Source organism: Alligator sinensis, unplaced genomic scaffold (genome assembly GCF_000455745.1).
Source record: "Alligator sinensis unplaced genomic scaffold, ASM45574v1 scaffold809_1, whole genome shotgun sequence".
Classification (NCBI taxonomy): domain Eukaryota; kingdom Metazoa; phylum Chordata; order Crocodylia; family Alligatoridae; genus Alligator; species Alligator sinensis.
The window spans coordinates 575,636-589,809 of NW_005841956.1; the positions used below are offsets into that span (position 1 = coordinate 575,636).

At 49.2% G+C, this 14,174-nt stretch overlaps 1 long non-coding RNA gene across 3 annotated transcripts in view; it reads right to left on the reverse strand.

Annotated features, from left to right (window-relative positions):
- Window positions 1-3,635: 3,635 nt before the first annotated feature.
- LOC102370868 overlaps window positions 3,636-14,174 on the reverse strand; it is a 13,386-nt gene continuing 2,847 nt past the window's right edge. The window contains exons 1-4 of one of the 3 annotated variants that reach the window (XR_323439.1): window positions 8,112-8,167; window positions 7,883-8,003; window positions 5,594-5,722; window positions 3,636-4,857 (exon numbers count right to left, since the gene is read on the reverse strand). This is a non-coding gene — a long non-coding RNA (uncharacterized LOC102370868). Of the gene's footprint in view, window positions 4,858-5,186; window positions 5,257-5,593; window positions 5,723-7,882; window positions 8,004-8,111; window positions 8,168-14,174 lie in introns of those variants that run through there. The other 2 variants (XR_323438.3, XR_001357768.2) reach the window with 2 other exon arrangements.

The following is a 14,174-nucleotide window of genomic DNA, read 5'->3' on the forward strand; positions in this document are numbered from 1 at the left end:
GATGAGTAGATTCCTTTTCTCTCCTGATTCCATTTTCCTGGGGTCTGATTCCCTTTTACAGTGAATGAAACAGAAGTTCAGACTCCACACTCCCAATGTGTCACAACGGTAGCTCAGTGGTGCTTAAAACAGCAGTTCCTTCAGGTTTCTGAGGCTCTGGCAGGAAGGTGTAGAGCCCTTTACCGAGCCCGAGGCTGAGGAGCAGGGGAATGGCCAAGGGGCACCCAGAGCACTGGCTGCTCTCTCTGGAGCCCAGCACGGAGTGGGATGACACTGGAGAGCACTTGGAGAGATTCCTCCCTGCGTTGGCACAAAGGACAGTACGATTAGGCCTTCCTTTGTAAAGCAAGGCCAGTGTGCCCGCCGACACAGACTAAGGCCTCGCCAGGGGCTGCAGCATCAAACAGGGCATAAGAACCCACCAAACACTTTTCCAAAGCTGCCCCCTCTGCACTGGGGCCTCCTGTGGAAGGCAGGCAATTCCTGCAGACCAGGGACGATCCTCAGAGGGCCACAAGGCTACTTTGCAGCCCCTTTAGGCAGCTTAACCTTAACTCAGGCCTCCAGAGCACCACCAATGAGTAAGCACCTCTGCTATTCTGGGCTGGGAATTGCTAGCAGCTCTACCCATGCTCCTTCTTCTGATCTGCTCTCCCTGCTGTTTCTGTTCTGACCCCCGCCAGAGCCTGCCTGGAACAGAGGACCTCATGTGGTGGTGGCCAACTGGGGGACAGACAGGTGCTGCCAAATTCATCTGCATTGGGACAGAACCAGATGGGACCCCTGGGCTGCAGATGTCATGGACATAGCAGCAGCTGCAGCCCATGGTGCATCTTGCCTGACTGACAGCAAGTTCTGGGTTGGGTGTGAGAAGGAACGTTTGTCCCCAACACAGTCTAGCACCACTTTGATCCCTTGTGCATCAGCACGTGCTATAGAAACACCAGCAGAGGTCAAGCTGCCACAGCTGGGGGAGAGGACAGCACTGGGCAGTGTGCAGGGCTGGAACTCGGGAGACCTTGCTCTATACCTGATGTGGCTGGGGGCTATCTGTGTTTCTTGCAGGGTGCAGCCACACCAGTGCTTTGTGCTCCACATTTGCACTGTGCATGCTCCGTGGGATTCCTCTGCTCCAGGGAAGAACCCCTGCATCATCGGCTGGCTCTTTCCTTGAGACCCTCCCTTCCCTGCCCAGCTGCTGGTGTCCCTTCCTCCCTGCATAGCTGGTCTGGAGCGCAGTGGGGCAGTTGCTTTGAAGCTCCTCCTGCTGACCTCACAGCTGTTTTCACATCTCCCTTGCTCAGTCCACTCTCCCCCTCTACGGAAACCCCCTTGCAGGGACAAGCACCCTTTGTACTAGCCTTGTTGTTGTTGGTCTTTGTGTTGCTCTAAGAGTTGAAAACCACCGGGTGTAAATCTCAAGGAATAGCCGATCCTGCGTTATTTATGCCCTCAGAGGGGCCCTTTGCTTGCTTTTATCCTGCCTCTTTAATACAAACCAGAGATTTTTTTGGCTTAGAAAGTCTGCTGTGTTCTCTCTCTCCTCTTCCCCTCCTTCCCTTGGAAGTTCAGATAAGGGAAAGATTTATACTGGTGAGGAAGGAGGCGATGAGCAGGGGGTTAAGAGCCAGTCACTTTGGGGGGTTCTTTGAAGATAAATTTAACTTCATCTTATCTGTGGCCTGTGCACTCGGGGAAACATGAGTGCTGGACTGCGGGAAGCGGGGGCTGGCTGAGAAAGACGGGGGCTGGTTTTAATCTTTACCCTGGTCCATTTTGGGTTCATTATGGAAACATTTATCATGCTTGATGCCTGCCGGCCAGGTAAATAACTCTTGGCTTTGCCGTTGTTTCTGGTGTGTGGAGTCCCAGCTCGTCGGCAGGAGCACTTGGGGTCAGCTGGCAGATAAAAGCGCGCCCGCTCCACTGGGTGCTTGCCCTGGACGGTTAATGGGGTGGGATCGGAGAAGCAAGGAGCACTGGCAGGATGCTTTTTTATTTCACATCTCATCCATTAGAGGGAAGCAGGCAGGAGCCATGCAATGGGAGGTGTGTGCTCAGTTCTCAGAGGCTTTGTGGGACACTAATCGAACACATCCCCCCTTCTCTGCTGACAGGCATGGAGGGAGGGTGCGGCTCTCTTGGCCCTGCAGCTGGGGGATAACGAGGACTGAGCCTTATTAGTAACCCGCGTGTTCACAACATAGGACAACAAAGCTTGCCGGAGCTTGGCGCCAAGAGTTATTAAGGTGCTTAGCAGCTGGGCTGACAGGGGAGATGCTGAGGGATTGTATCATGGAGAAGGGTGTTTTCCCAACTGGCTTGTCAGAGCTCCAACACGGCCTGAGCTGAGCTGCCCCAGCCAAAGATCCCACTCCTTGCTCCAGGGGCTGAGGGGGATGCAGCAGGCTGTTCATAGTGTAGTGGTGATTCTCCACAGCACCCCTGGGCCAGGACATGTCACTGCTTAACTGGAACATCTTGGGGAAGCTCTTGCATGAACAGTGCTATCCTGACGGGGAGCTTTGGCACAATTCAGTGCTGGCAGGACTGGTCCCAAAGCCAGCATCCTAGTCAGCAGAAAGGGTCTTTTGCCAGTGACATAAGACTCCACTGATACTGTTTGGGGCAGTGCAGAAATAGGGCACCAATGAAACCAACTTCCAAAAGAAGTGGTGCTGGCTCCTACCCTGGGGGTCTTTAAAAGGAGGCTGGACGAACATCTGGCCGGGGTCGTTTGACCCCAGTGCTCTTTCCTGCCATGGCAGGGGGTCAGACTAGATGATCTCCTCAGATCCCTTCTGACCCTACCAACTATGAAATGTGCTTGAAGATTACACCCAATGGGAAGAGCTGTTTTCTGCCCTGTGGACATCATGCCCATAGGAGGCAGGTTTCTGGTCAGAAGGGCACAGAATAATGGAGACTTTCAGTGCAGAGCAGGGAGTGCTGAGAGGCCCTCCCTGCCATAACTGCAGCCAGGCCTTGGGCTAAGCATAAGATGGGTTGTAAGCACCAGGGTTTCCAGCTAGAACTTCTCAAGTCTGGGGAGGAATCATGGGGGAGAGAGTATGAGGGTATAAGCGAGGAGGGTTGCACACACGAGCAGGGGTTCAGGAACAGAGGTCTTAGACAAGAATACCTGGAGTGGGCTGCTGGTGGAGGCAGGAAATAGTATGTCACTAGGGCTTTTCTGTCTTTCTGTGCATGCTGCCTTCCTTCTCAAGGGAGCTCCTGTTGAATGGGATGTCAGTAAGGAAACCAGCCTAGCACAGACAGCGTTTGTGCATGCTTTGTGCGGAAGACCCTGCCCCTGCCATGGAAGCTGCAAAAACATCATGGAAAATGGATTCCCTAGAAGAGAAAAGCAGCCGCACCCAAGGGTGTGGAGATGAAACAACCCAGCTCCCTTTCCCTAGAAGGGGCAAGAAGTTCCTCTTCCTGCCTGCAGGAGCCATTGGCTGCGAATGCCTCTGGGACCATTTGGAGTGGAAGGTTGTGCCATGTGTCATTGGAAAGGTCATTTCCCCCAGGTTGGCAAAAAGGCCTTAGATCTGACCTACGACCTCCATGTCAGCAGGTATTAACGATCTCCTTATGCCTCACAGGCAAACAAACAGACTGCCTGGCGCGGGATTCAGGGACTTCGTGGAGAAGAAACTTTGTGAAGTTCGTTGTTCTCTTCATTGGGGCCTATTCACACAAAATATCCCTCTCACCTAGATAAGAAGGCCTGTGTGTGCATGTGCACACACATATACACATCGTGTCATTATTAAAGATATTACATGTGTGATCTGCTGTCTTTAAGGTCTGTGACCACAAGGAGCTCTAACAGGCTCCCAACAGCCCCCAACCAGACAGAGTGAGGAGGAAGGAGGAGGGGGACTCAGTTTACTCGTCTTCTGGGAACGGAGACTGAGGGAAAAGTTGTTGGAGGAAGCAGCAAAAGGGGAAGTGAGCCTGACTGCCTGTTTACATAAAGCCGTGGGGGCATCTCTGTGCAGCCCCTGCCTCTCCTCCAGGCCCCACTCTGCTCCCCAAGTTAATTCAGTAATTTACATCTTGGGGGCTTTGCTTGCCAGGATGCTTTAATTTACCAGAGGAGGGGAGGGCAGGTCTCTGCCGACCAGTCATATATCTGCCAGAGGTTATCTAGGAATTTCAGCTGGGCTCTCTCCCTTATCTGGGCAATATAAAACCTGCCCCCTTTGTGGCTGCCTTGCCCTCTCCCAAGCTGGGCTCTTCACTATCCCTGGGATGGAATCCAGCCTCTTCCCCCCTCACCTCTATCCCTCCCATGGGGCAGGCCTGGTGCAAAGGTTCAGGCCACTTTTCATGAGGCGGGGGTGCGTGTATGACTGTGTATGACTGCACCAGGTGCCACAGGGAGAAACAGGGGCAGGGCTGGGAAAGGCCAGCTTTCAATGGCTGTGATATCGGGTTTAAATCCCTCTTTGCTTCATGCCCAGCTAATCTCTCTGGAGGGTGTAGCCCTTTTCTGCCCACACCTGCCCTATACCCCAACTCAGGAAACTCCATGAGAAGGTATATTTGCCTGTGTGTACCCAGCACACCTCCGGCACTGCAAACAGCATAGTAGCATTGTGGGGGGACACCCAGGATGTTTGGCAGCACAGGGTGGGATGAAAGTGTTAGATCTTTGCCTGATACCCCCAGATGCAATCAAGACTTCTGTGGTACCGATGCTGCCTTCTGTGACTTCCTTACTTCTGGGATTTTACACATGCAGGATCTGGTCTTGGCGTGGCCCTTGTTTTCCCTTGTTCAGTGGGTGACAGGTTGGGTGGTGGTTTCCAGATGTGGAGTCATTGCGGATAGGTGTTAGGAAGGTTCCTGTGTGGACCGTAGAGAAGAGTCTCTGAGGCTAACTGGGAACATCTCTGTCTGACTGTTCCTAAGGCAGTAACACCTTCCTTGGAAGGAGAAGCAGTTACACCAGTCTTGGATCCTCTCTGGCTTTGGCCCTTCAGTTACTTGCATTCAGGCTGTGTCACCTCCACCTGCTCCATGTGATCAGAGATTCTGCCTAGGCAGGAACTCTCCCTTGGGTGTCTGCAGCTGGTCTGAGACTGCTACGCACAGAATGGGGACCCTGAACCTGGAGTACATTGCAACTGCCATTTGTTTCCTGTTCTTTACATGACTTACAGCAGCAGCTAAGAGCCCTGGGGAAGAAGAGAATCCCATTGTATCAGGTATTGCATACGCACATCCAGCATCAGCCAGCAGAATCTACAGAGTAAAGATAGATGAGGGGGTGAAGGAGAAACTGAGGCAGAAAGAGATTAAATGACCAATCCAAGGTCATACGCAGAGCCAGGGATGGAACTCAGGTCTCCAAAACCCCAATGCAGAGTCTTATCCACTAAACAATTCAGCTTCTTTCCATTCTATGGTCCTGTGGCTTTCTGTTCTCAATATCCATGCAATATGTCTTTGAAAAACATCGAAAGAACCATTTCCTATCCTTCCTCCTCTCCCTTGGAGGTAAATGCAGCATATAGCAGAAGTGATTCATCAGGCTAAAAACCTGTATTTATGTTTCAATCAACTGGAAATGAATAAGTACCTGAGTAGTGGGACTGTGCATTCTGCATCTGGTTGTTGAAAGATCTGGTCCATTCGGGATGGCTTTTGGCTTTCCTGGGATATTAGAGTTGTACAGGCAGATGGTCTCCAATTTTCTGTCCCTTCTCACCTACAAAGAGGATGCAGGCACATGTTTGTGAAGAGGTTTCTCCACAGAGTTTGCACAGGATGGGCATGAGGCTTCCAAATGTGGCAAGCAAGGAAGCACGGTGGAGTCCTTCCTGCTCTCGGTTCTAAGGAATGCCTCAGCTGGACCCTGCGCAAAGTAGGGATTGGGATCCTTGCTTATCCAGAAAAAAAACACAGTCCTATACCAAAGGCATCACTTCACAGCATCTCTGCTGTGGCATAGGGGCATGCGGGGCTATGGCCTTTCTATTGCAGTCTTGGCAGTTAGATGAGGTATGATCACATAGGCTGCCACATAACAGTGGTTTCACTACCATGTGTGGGTAAGTGGAACAGAGAGCAGAAGATGGGTCCAAGGTGCTGGGCTATTACATCCAAATGAATTGTAGGATGAGAGCTGCTCTGGGCCAGGAAAAGAGCCAGTCAGGGGCCTGCAGCTGTTAAGTAAATGAGAACTGGAAGCCAGGGACAGATGTACTCTAGAGATTCCCCTGGAGATGGCCACATGGTCCTGGGACAGAGATATGTTCTGGTGGCTGGCAGGTGCCCAGTGTTGCTAAAGAGATTGCTGAGCAACCCAGTCATGGAGGGATGAGACTAGCCTCAGCTTTCTGACTGCTTGTGAAGAAAAGCAGTGGGGAAAAACAAGGGAGTAACACTTTGTCTCCCTGGGACCTGACGGAGTGAGGTGCCAGCTCTGGGTCTGCAGGACAGTTATCTGGGTGGTATCCTGGGGCCAGCCTCATGGGGTAGCCCTGGCAGGATCACAGCACCTCTGAACAATGCTTTCCCCACCTGTGTAAGCATAGTGTGATCTCTGGCCAAATACCCATACATATTATTATTCCACTAGTGTGATATGGAATGGGTGCAAGGGAACTCGGTATGAGCAGATGGGATGCTACCCCACAAGAGGTCGAGCACCATAGGAGAGAGGCCATTTTGTACAGCCAGATCTGTGGGGAAGAGGAGGTAAACCTGTGGCAGGGAGACCTGTGAAAGGGCAGATGCCTCTGGCACTGTGAGGCAAGTCTGACATCCCACTTTCTGTAAGTGCCAAGTACATGGGGGCCCCCAAGGGCCTTGGACCCCCTTGGGAAGAGGCCCCATCCCTAATTGGGTAGGACAGTCCCAAAATGGGAACATCAAGTCCCGGTCCCAGGCTGCATGACTCCAGGACAGCATTTGTCCTGGATTCCCAGTATCTTTCAGGGATCCAGGTTTTCCATTAACCGCGGAAAAAAGTGGGAAATGGTGGACTTCCCCTTGCAGGCTGGCAGAGTTCTAGCCTGCAAAGGGCTCTGGAGAGCGGGAGGTAGGGGACACCGTGTGCATGTGTGCGTGTTCATGCACGGGGCCAGGGATACAGCCCCAGGCAGTGGTAGAGAGCAGCTCCCCCAGCTGACTGCATGTAAGTCTATGGCATGGAGGTGGGAGGGCAGATCGAGGCCCCGATGGCGAGGGAGGGAGTGGGGCAGGGCCTAGACCTGGGGGAGCTGCCCAGCCAGGGTGGTGCATGGGCAGGCTTGGGGCTACCTGCTCTGCTGCCGTCCCCGCAGGAGCCCTGCATCAGTCACATCACCATGGTGAGTCACCCCCTGCCTCCCTGGCAGCAGCAGGGGCAGCAGTGCGGAGTTGTGCCTGCCACTGCTGTTGGCCGGGCAAGGGGGGCCTTGCCACAGTGGCACAGCTGGCACGGGGCTCCCAGGTAGAGGGCAGCAGTGCAGAGAGCCCTGAGCCTGCAGCAGGCAACCCACATCTTCCCCTGCCTCCTCCCCACCTTGGGCTCCACTCGGCTCTGCTTTGGCTGTGCCGTCCGGCGGGGGGGAGGGCATCATCTTAGGGACCCTCCCCCCAAGCAAAAATAAAAGTTAGCACCTATGCCACTTTCCAACACAAAGAGGGGGCTATTGGAGAAACCAAGGCTGCAGCACAAGAGGTCTGAGTAAGGTACACGACAGACACAACTGAAAATGAGCTGCTGATGTAATGCATCAGTAAGGATAGCTTGTCAGCTTGTTACCTGACCTCTCTGTCACAGCCATCCTCACCAGCCTTGCCCAGCCCAGCCCCACCTTGATTTGTCATTCCTTTCTATGCTAGGACTAGCAAAGGTCAGCTCCTGGGGGGTGCTCAGTACCTATGGCCGTTGAAGTCATGTAGTGGTGAAGGTATTCAGGACCAGCTTGGCCCCATGATTGTGATCTCATAATGCTGAGGGTCCTGTCTTCTTAAAATGGCCAGTGGAGTGCCAGGCATCCCTATGGAGAATCAGAGGAATAAAAAAAAAACATTTGCTGTGCCAGTTCCAGCAAATCAGAGAAATGGAGTCAGCATCTGCCAATAAGGTAAATGGAGGCAGCACGTACCAAAACCAGCCACTGCAGATGGCTCCTGCGGAAACCTCTTGTGTTCTCCAACAGGCCCAAATCGCTGTTGAAAGTCACTTTGGTGAAGCTTGAGGATGAGCAGGGTCTGTAACAGCTGCTGCCTGACCTAATAGACCTCCCCATTCCCTGTGCTTTCTCCTCTTTGAGATCCTGTTGCCTGAGAGAGATGGGTGGGTGGAGAGAGCCCAGATCAAGGCTGCTGGGCTATAGCCTAATGAGCCCCGAGGGACAATCATGTTCTGTGGGAAGGGTTAGACAATTTTCACTCACCTGCATCCTCTGGGTGTTGCTCTGAACTGGAAGAGGAACGGCCCAGGACGGTCCTGTTAGGTTAGCTTGTTATGTTTAATGCTTTGAAGTTGTACCTGCTTATAGTATTGTTTATATTTAGCCGTATTTACTCATTGCTTAAGTTTTGTCCTTATTAGCTGGCTTTGGGTTGTTTTTGTAGAGCTTATAGGTGCTCATTATATTGTATCTTCTTATTTTTATCACTGTGAGAAGTTTTTTTTTTTAACATAACATAACAATGGCCTTGTTACCAGCTCCAATTAACTGAACTTGGCACTAACCAGTTGAATCAGAGGGATGAAAGGATTGGATATATTAATGAAAGGCGATAAGGGAGACCAATGGACAATGCCCAAAGTAAGACACCAGAAAAAGGCCAAATTAAGAGGTGTGCTTGTGATGGGTCAGTTAGACAAAAAATGTGCTGACGGGATAAAAGATGGGCAGTATGCTGACTGCAGAGACACCAATCTGAAAGCAAAGAGTCATCAAACGAGTGAAGCTGAAGAAAAGCATAAAAGTGGGGAGCAAGAAAGTTTGTCATCATTGTCATAAATCCAGCCTTCCACCCCTGTCTGGGCCATCCAAGCCCACAACGTACCCTTTGCTTCCAGGAACTGAGTTGCTGTTTTTTCTGTTGAGCAAAGTAACATCTGGTATTGGGTGAGATTATTGTACTGAATGTTTTTCTCTCTCTGAATATAGAAAATGCTAAGATAATACTTGTTGTACTAATGAAGTTAGAGTTTGATTTTAGGACACTGAGTTGTCTGTATTCATATTTCACATTCTATTTAAGGATTGTGTTTTAACGGTCCCTTAGCATTATCTGGGAGATAGTGGTGCTAACAGTCCCACTGCACAAACTGTGCCACTAAAGATGAGACAGATTCCCTGGACTAGCTGTCATTAACCACTTTGCTGCCTAGACTGTGTCTAGTCCTGTTATTCCAGATGAAGGCCTGAGAAGTATTTAAGCCACAACTCTGATCTCTACCTCTCTTTACTGCAGAAAGCCAACAGAGAGCAACAGCATCCCCTGAGAACAGGAATGCTTGGTGCTTTCTTCTGAAGGAAAAACCTGCCATAAACTGAAAAAGTCAATCATCTATCCACTGGGAAACAAAACTGCAGCACAGGGGAAATGGAGGGTAGGAGAAGGTGCGTAAATCTTGAGGACCAGTCAGAGCAAAGAAATAGAAACCCTTGGGTCTGGAATGGAAGCTGCTTAACTGAACAGAACTACAGAAGTGATACAGAGCCTGAAACAGAAAAGGAAACAGGATGGCAAGGGCCAAATAGGCTGAATGGCAGAGGTCAGGCAGAATTTGAGCTGAAGAAGCATCATCCCTTAGAAAATGAAAACGCAGCTCACGTGAAGGCAAAGGAAAGAAATCTACGCTGTGGCAGGTGGAGCATAGGAGGGATACCAGGGAATATTAGCAGAAAATTGCCAAGGTTAGAAAAACAAGCCATGGTAGATTCTTTAAGGATCTCTGAGGGAAAACACCTGCAAGGGAATTGGAGCACCTGTTAGACACCCCCAGGAAATGAAAGAAGCAATTAAGGAGGGAAGGACATTGCAGAGAAACTAAATAATTTCTCTGCATTGGTCTCCCCCCTGACAGTGAATGGTGATAAGCTGCCTAGATAGGCCTACTCTTCTGAGGTAATAGAGGTACAGCAGCGTTACTGACTGCAGTGCCGAAAAGAGGGCATGCCGGAGCAGAATACCATATTAAAGAGTGCCATTCCCAGGGACAGGTGATCTTCCATGATTCAGTTGGAGGGTGAAGAAGGTGAGCAGAGGTGGGCAGGAATTTTGGGGTAAATACTTATTTGTTGGAAAATACTGATTCATTAATACTGTGGGGAAGGAGCCAATTTCCACATGCTTTTAAATGCAAAAACATTTTTGCAAAAAAGCCTCATAATTATCCACAACCAAAACAAATCCACTTCCAACAACAATTCATCCTCTGACAACAGCGAGGAAAAGATTAACCCCCAAAAACCATCAGAATGGACACCTCACAGTGGATGCAAGTCTAACCTTGGCCATTATATTGATTGCTTCAGGGAAAGAATGAACAATGAAATAATCAACAATACACACCACCATAACAACCTCTCCCTGTCAGCAAGAAGGGCCATAGACTCTAAGATCTAACCACCAAATAGTAATAAAACCAGCAGATAAAGGGGGAGCCATAGTCACCCTTAACTGTGAAGACTACATAGAAAAAAACAACAGACAACTCTTTGCCACCACCTACTACAAAAAACTACAGGAAGATCCTACTCTCCTTTTCACCTTGAAACTCAAAACTACCATCAAATCATTTCCATCAGAACTACAAAAAAAACCTACAGACCTTGATGCCCCCACTACCTAACCCAGGGACTTTTTACATGCTCCCTAAAATCCACAAACAAGGGAACCCTGGCAGACCTATCATATCCAACCATGGGACCCTAACTAAGGAAATATCAGGTTTCATTGAATCAATCCTAAAACCTCTTGTCACCCAAACAGCAAGTTTTGTCCAAGACACACCCAACTTTCTATGAACACTTAAAAACAAAGACCACCTTCACAGCAACCCCCTGGTAGCCACCATCGATGTTACCAGTTTATATACCAACATCCCACATCAGGATGGTATTCAAGCCTACCTCACATACCTACAAGAGCAAGATGACAACTCAGAGTACAGACCCAAAGATATTACTGACCTTATACACATCATCCTCACACACAACAACTTCACTTTCAATAACCAACGCTTCCTCCAGACCATGGGCACAGCTATAGGCACCAAAATGGCCCCACATAGTTTCATAGTTGGTAGGGTCGGAAGGGACCTGAGCAGATCATCAAGTCCAACCCCCTGCCATGGCAGGAAAGAGACCCCAGCAAAGTGTTCATCCAGCCTCTTCTTAAAGACCCCCAGGCTAGGAGCCAGCACCACTTCTCTTGGAAGTTGGTTCCAGATCCTAGCCGACCTGACAGTGAAGTAGCGCCTCCTGATGTCTAGCCTGAACCTACCCTCTGCCAGCTTGTGGCCATTATTTCTTGTCACTTCTGGTAGTGCTCGGGGGAAAAGGGACGTTCAGGTCCCATAGCCCCTCTTTATAGGGCTTGCCATGCTGCCCCCTGACCATGTGAGTGGCCCTCCTTTGGACCCTCCAATGCTGTCCATATCCCTCCTGAAGTGCAACACCCGGAACTGGATGCAGTACTCCAACTTCAGCGTGACCAATGTCACATAGACGGGGAGGAACACCTCCTTGTGATGCATCTGTGGATGCATAACAAGGTGCGGTTGTCCTTCCTGACCGTGTCCTCACATTGGTGTCCCATGTTCATCTTGGAATCTGTCTCTGTGTTGATGAGAAGGGAGTTCCCCAGCCTGTAGGTATGCTGCTGGTTCTTTCTCCCTAGGCACAGTACCGTGCACTTGTCAGTATTGAATCCCATCCTATTCTCATCCACCCACCTCTGTAACCTGTCCAGATCTAGTTGTAGGCTGTCCCCCCTTCTATCATGCCCACGTCTCCCCACATCTTAGTCCATGAATTTGAACAAGGTGCTTTTCACCCCCTTGTCCAAATCGCTGATGAAGATGTTGAACAGTGTGGGCCTGAGGACTGAGTCCTGGGGGAACCCACTGCCCACATCCTTCCAGGTTGAAAATGACCCATCTACCACCACTCTCTGGGTGCGGGCCTCTAGTCAATTTGTGACCCATCTGATTGTGTAGGCATCAATGCCACACTTGCCTAAATTTTAATGAGAATGGGATGAGAGACAGTGTTGAAGGCCTCCCTAAAGTCCAGAAAGACTACGTCCACTGCTACACCTGTGTCTAAGGATTTTGTGACCCGGTCATAGAAGGCCCACAGTATGCCAAACTTGTTATGAGGCACCTGAAAGAAGAATTCCTCAAGAACTGCACCACCAAACCATTGCTATACTTAAGATATATCAATGACATCTTCATAATTTGGACTGAAAACCTGAAATCTGAGTGAATTCCATCAGAAATTCAACAATCATCACCCCTTCATCTGATCATCTCTTGACTACTCAAGCACCAACATCTCCTTTTTAGATACAATGATCACTATCCAGAATGGTAAAATACAGACCATGATATACAAGAAACCCATCAACCAACATACATATGTGTACAGAACCAGCAATCACCCTAAACACACCAAGAAACCAAGAAAGCTGTTATATGCAGCCAAGCCTTCTGATGCCACTGAATAGAAAACTTGTGATCATCACCTCACAAATCTCAAAAAAGCATTCACTCAACAAGAACACTCCTCCAGAGAGATGGATTGCACTTTTGAAAGAGCCACCCAGATACCATGTGAAGAATTACTGCAGTACAGAAGGAAAACCAGCATGAATCGCACACCACTGGTTATGAAATATCACCCCTCCATGGAACCTATACAGAACATCCTCAAACAACTGCAACCCATACTAGAAGAAGACCCAATTCTTAAAGAGATCTTCCCAGACCCACCCATCCTAGCCTTCAAAAAAGCACCGAACCTTGCTAACCTCATCACCAGAAGCAAACTTCCAAAGGCCCAAAATACACCGAATGGATCCAGACCATGCCAAGACAAGAAATATAAAACCTGCCAACATATCTCTACCACCCACAATTACTATACCACACAATAGCATCATCACTCAGTATTCCTGAATCTTACAGCTGTACCTCCAGAAATGTAATATATCTCATCCAATGCACCAAATGCTCTGATGGAGAGACCAAATGTTCTGATATAGGAGAAACCAAACAACTGCTGCATACCTGAATGAACACACACCGGAAATCTATCAAAGATAAGAATACCCAATTACCTGTGAGGGCACATTTCTCACAAGAAAACCACTTTGTCTCCAATCTCTCAGTTCTGATCCTCAAAGGGAATTTACAAAACACCTTTCACAGACAATCCTATGAACTTCACTTCATCAACCTACTGGATACAAAAAATCATTTTGTCTACATTATAATGTCTAAATATAGACGTTGGATTATAACCTGCCTAACATCTGATTCCCCAGGTACCTCTCCACTATTTACTAGCTACATTAATTCCTGCCTTCTCCCACCCAACCTCTTGCTCAACTCTCGCTCAACTGACTCCTTAATTTACATCTTCACTGACTGGCTTTCTTGCATGCATACCAGCCTCTGGCTTCTTTACTATTCACTCCATCCAGGAAGAGTGCACACCAACTGCAGATGCTTCCTCAGGCTGATGAAGGGTATTTGTACCCGAAAACTTGCAAAGAAGAATTGTTCCAACTATCTGAGTTTTTCTAATAAAAGATATCAGATCTTTACCCAAAGAACTTTGTCTGCCTATGTCCTTACACCAACACAACTACAACCTATACCTCATAATTATCCAGGTGTTTTCTACCCAGCCTTCTGGGTGTCTATTTCAAAATGACTTTTGTTTGGAAAATTTAAGCTATCTTTGGTAAATATATCTTCTGATACGTACATCAGAGGAGATAATATTATAAAAGCCTAAATCTGTCTGCCTGTCTGTAACGCTTTATTCATGCTCTGATTGGCTGACAAACAGCTAAGGGGGGGGGAGGAGTGGGCTCAGGCCCAATGCGGGAGGGCGGAGTAGGCCCAAGTGGGGCAAAGTCAGCTCATTGCAGTGCGGTGGGGAGGGGAAACAGTGGGCCCGGTCTGACACGGCTGG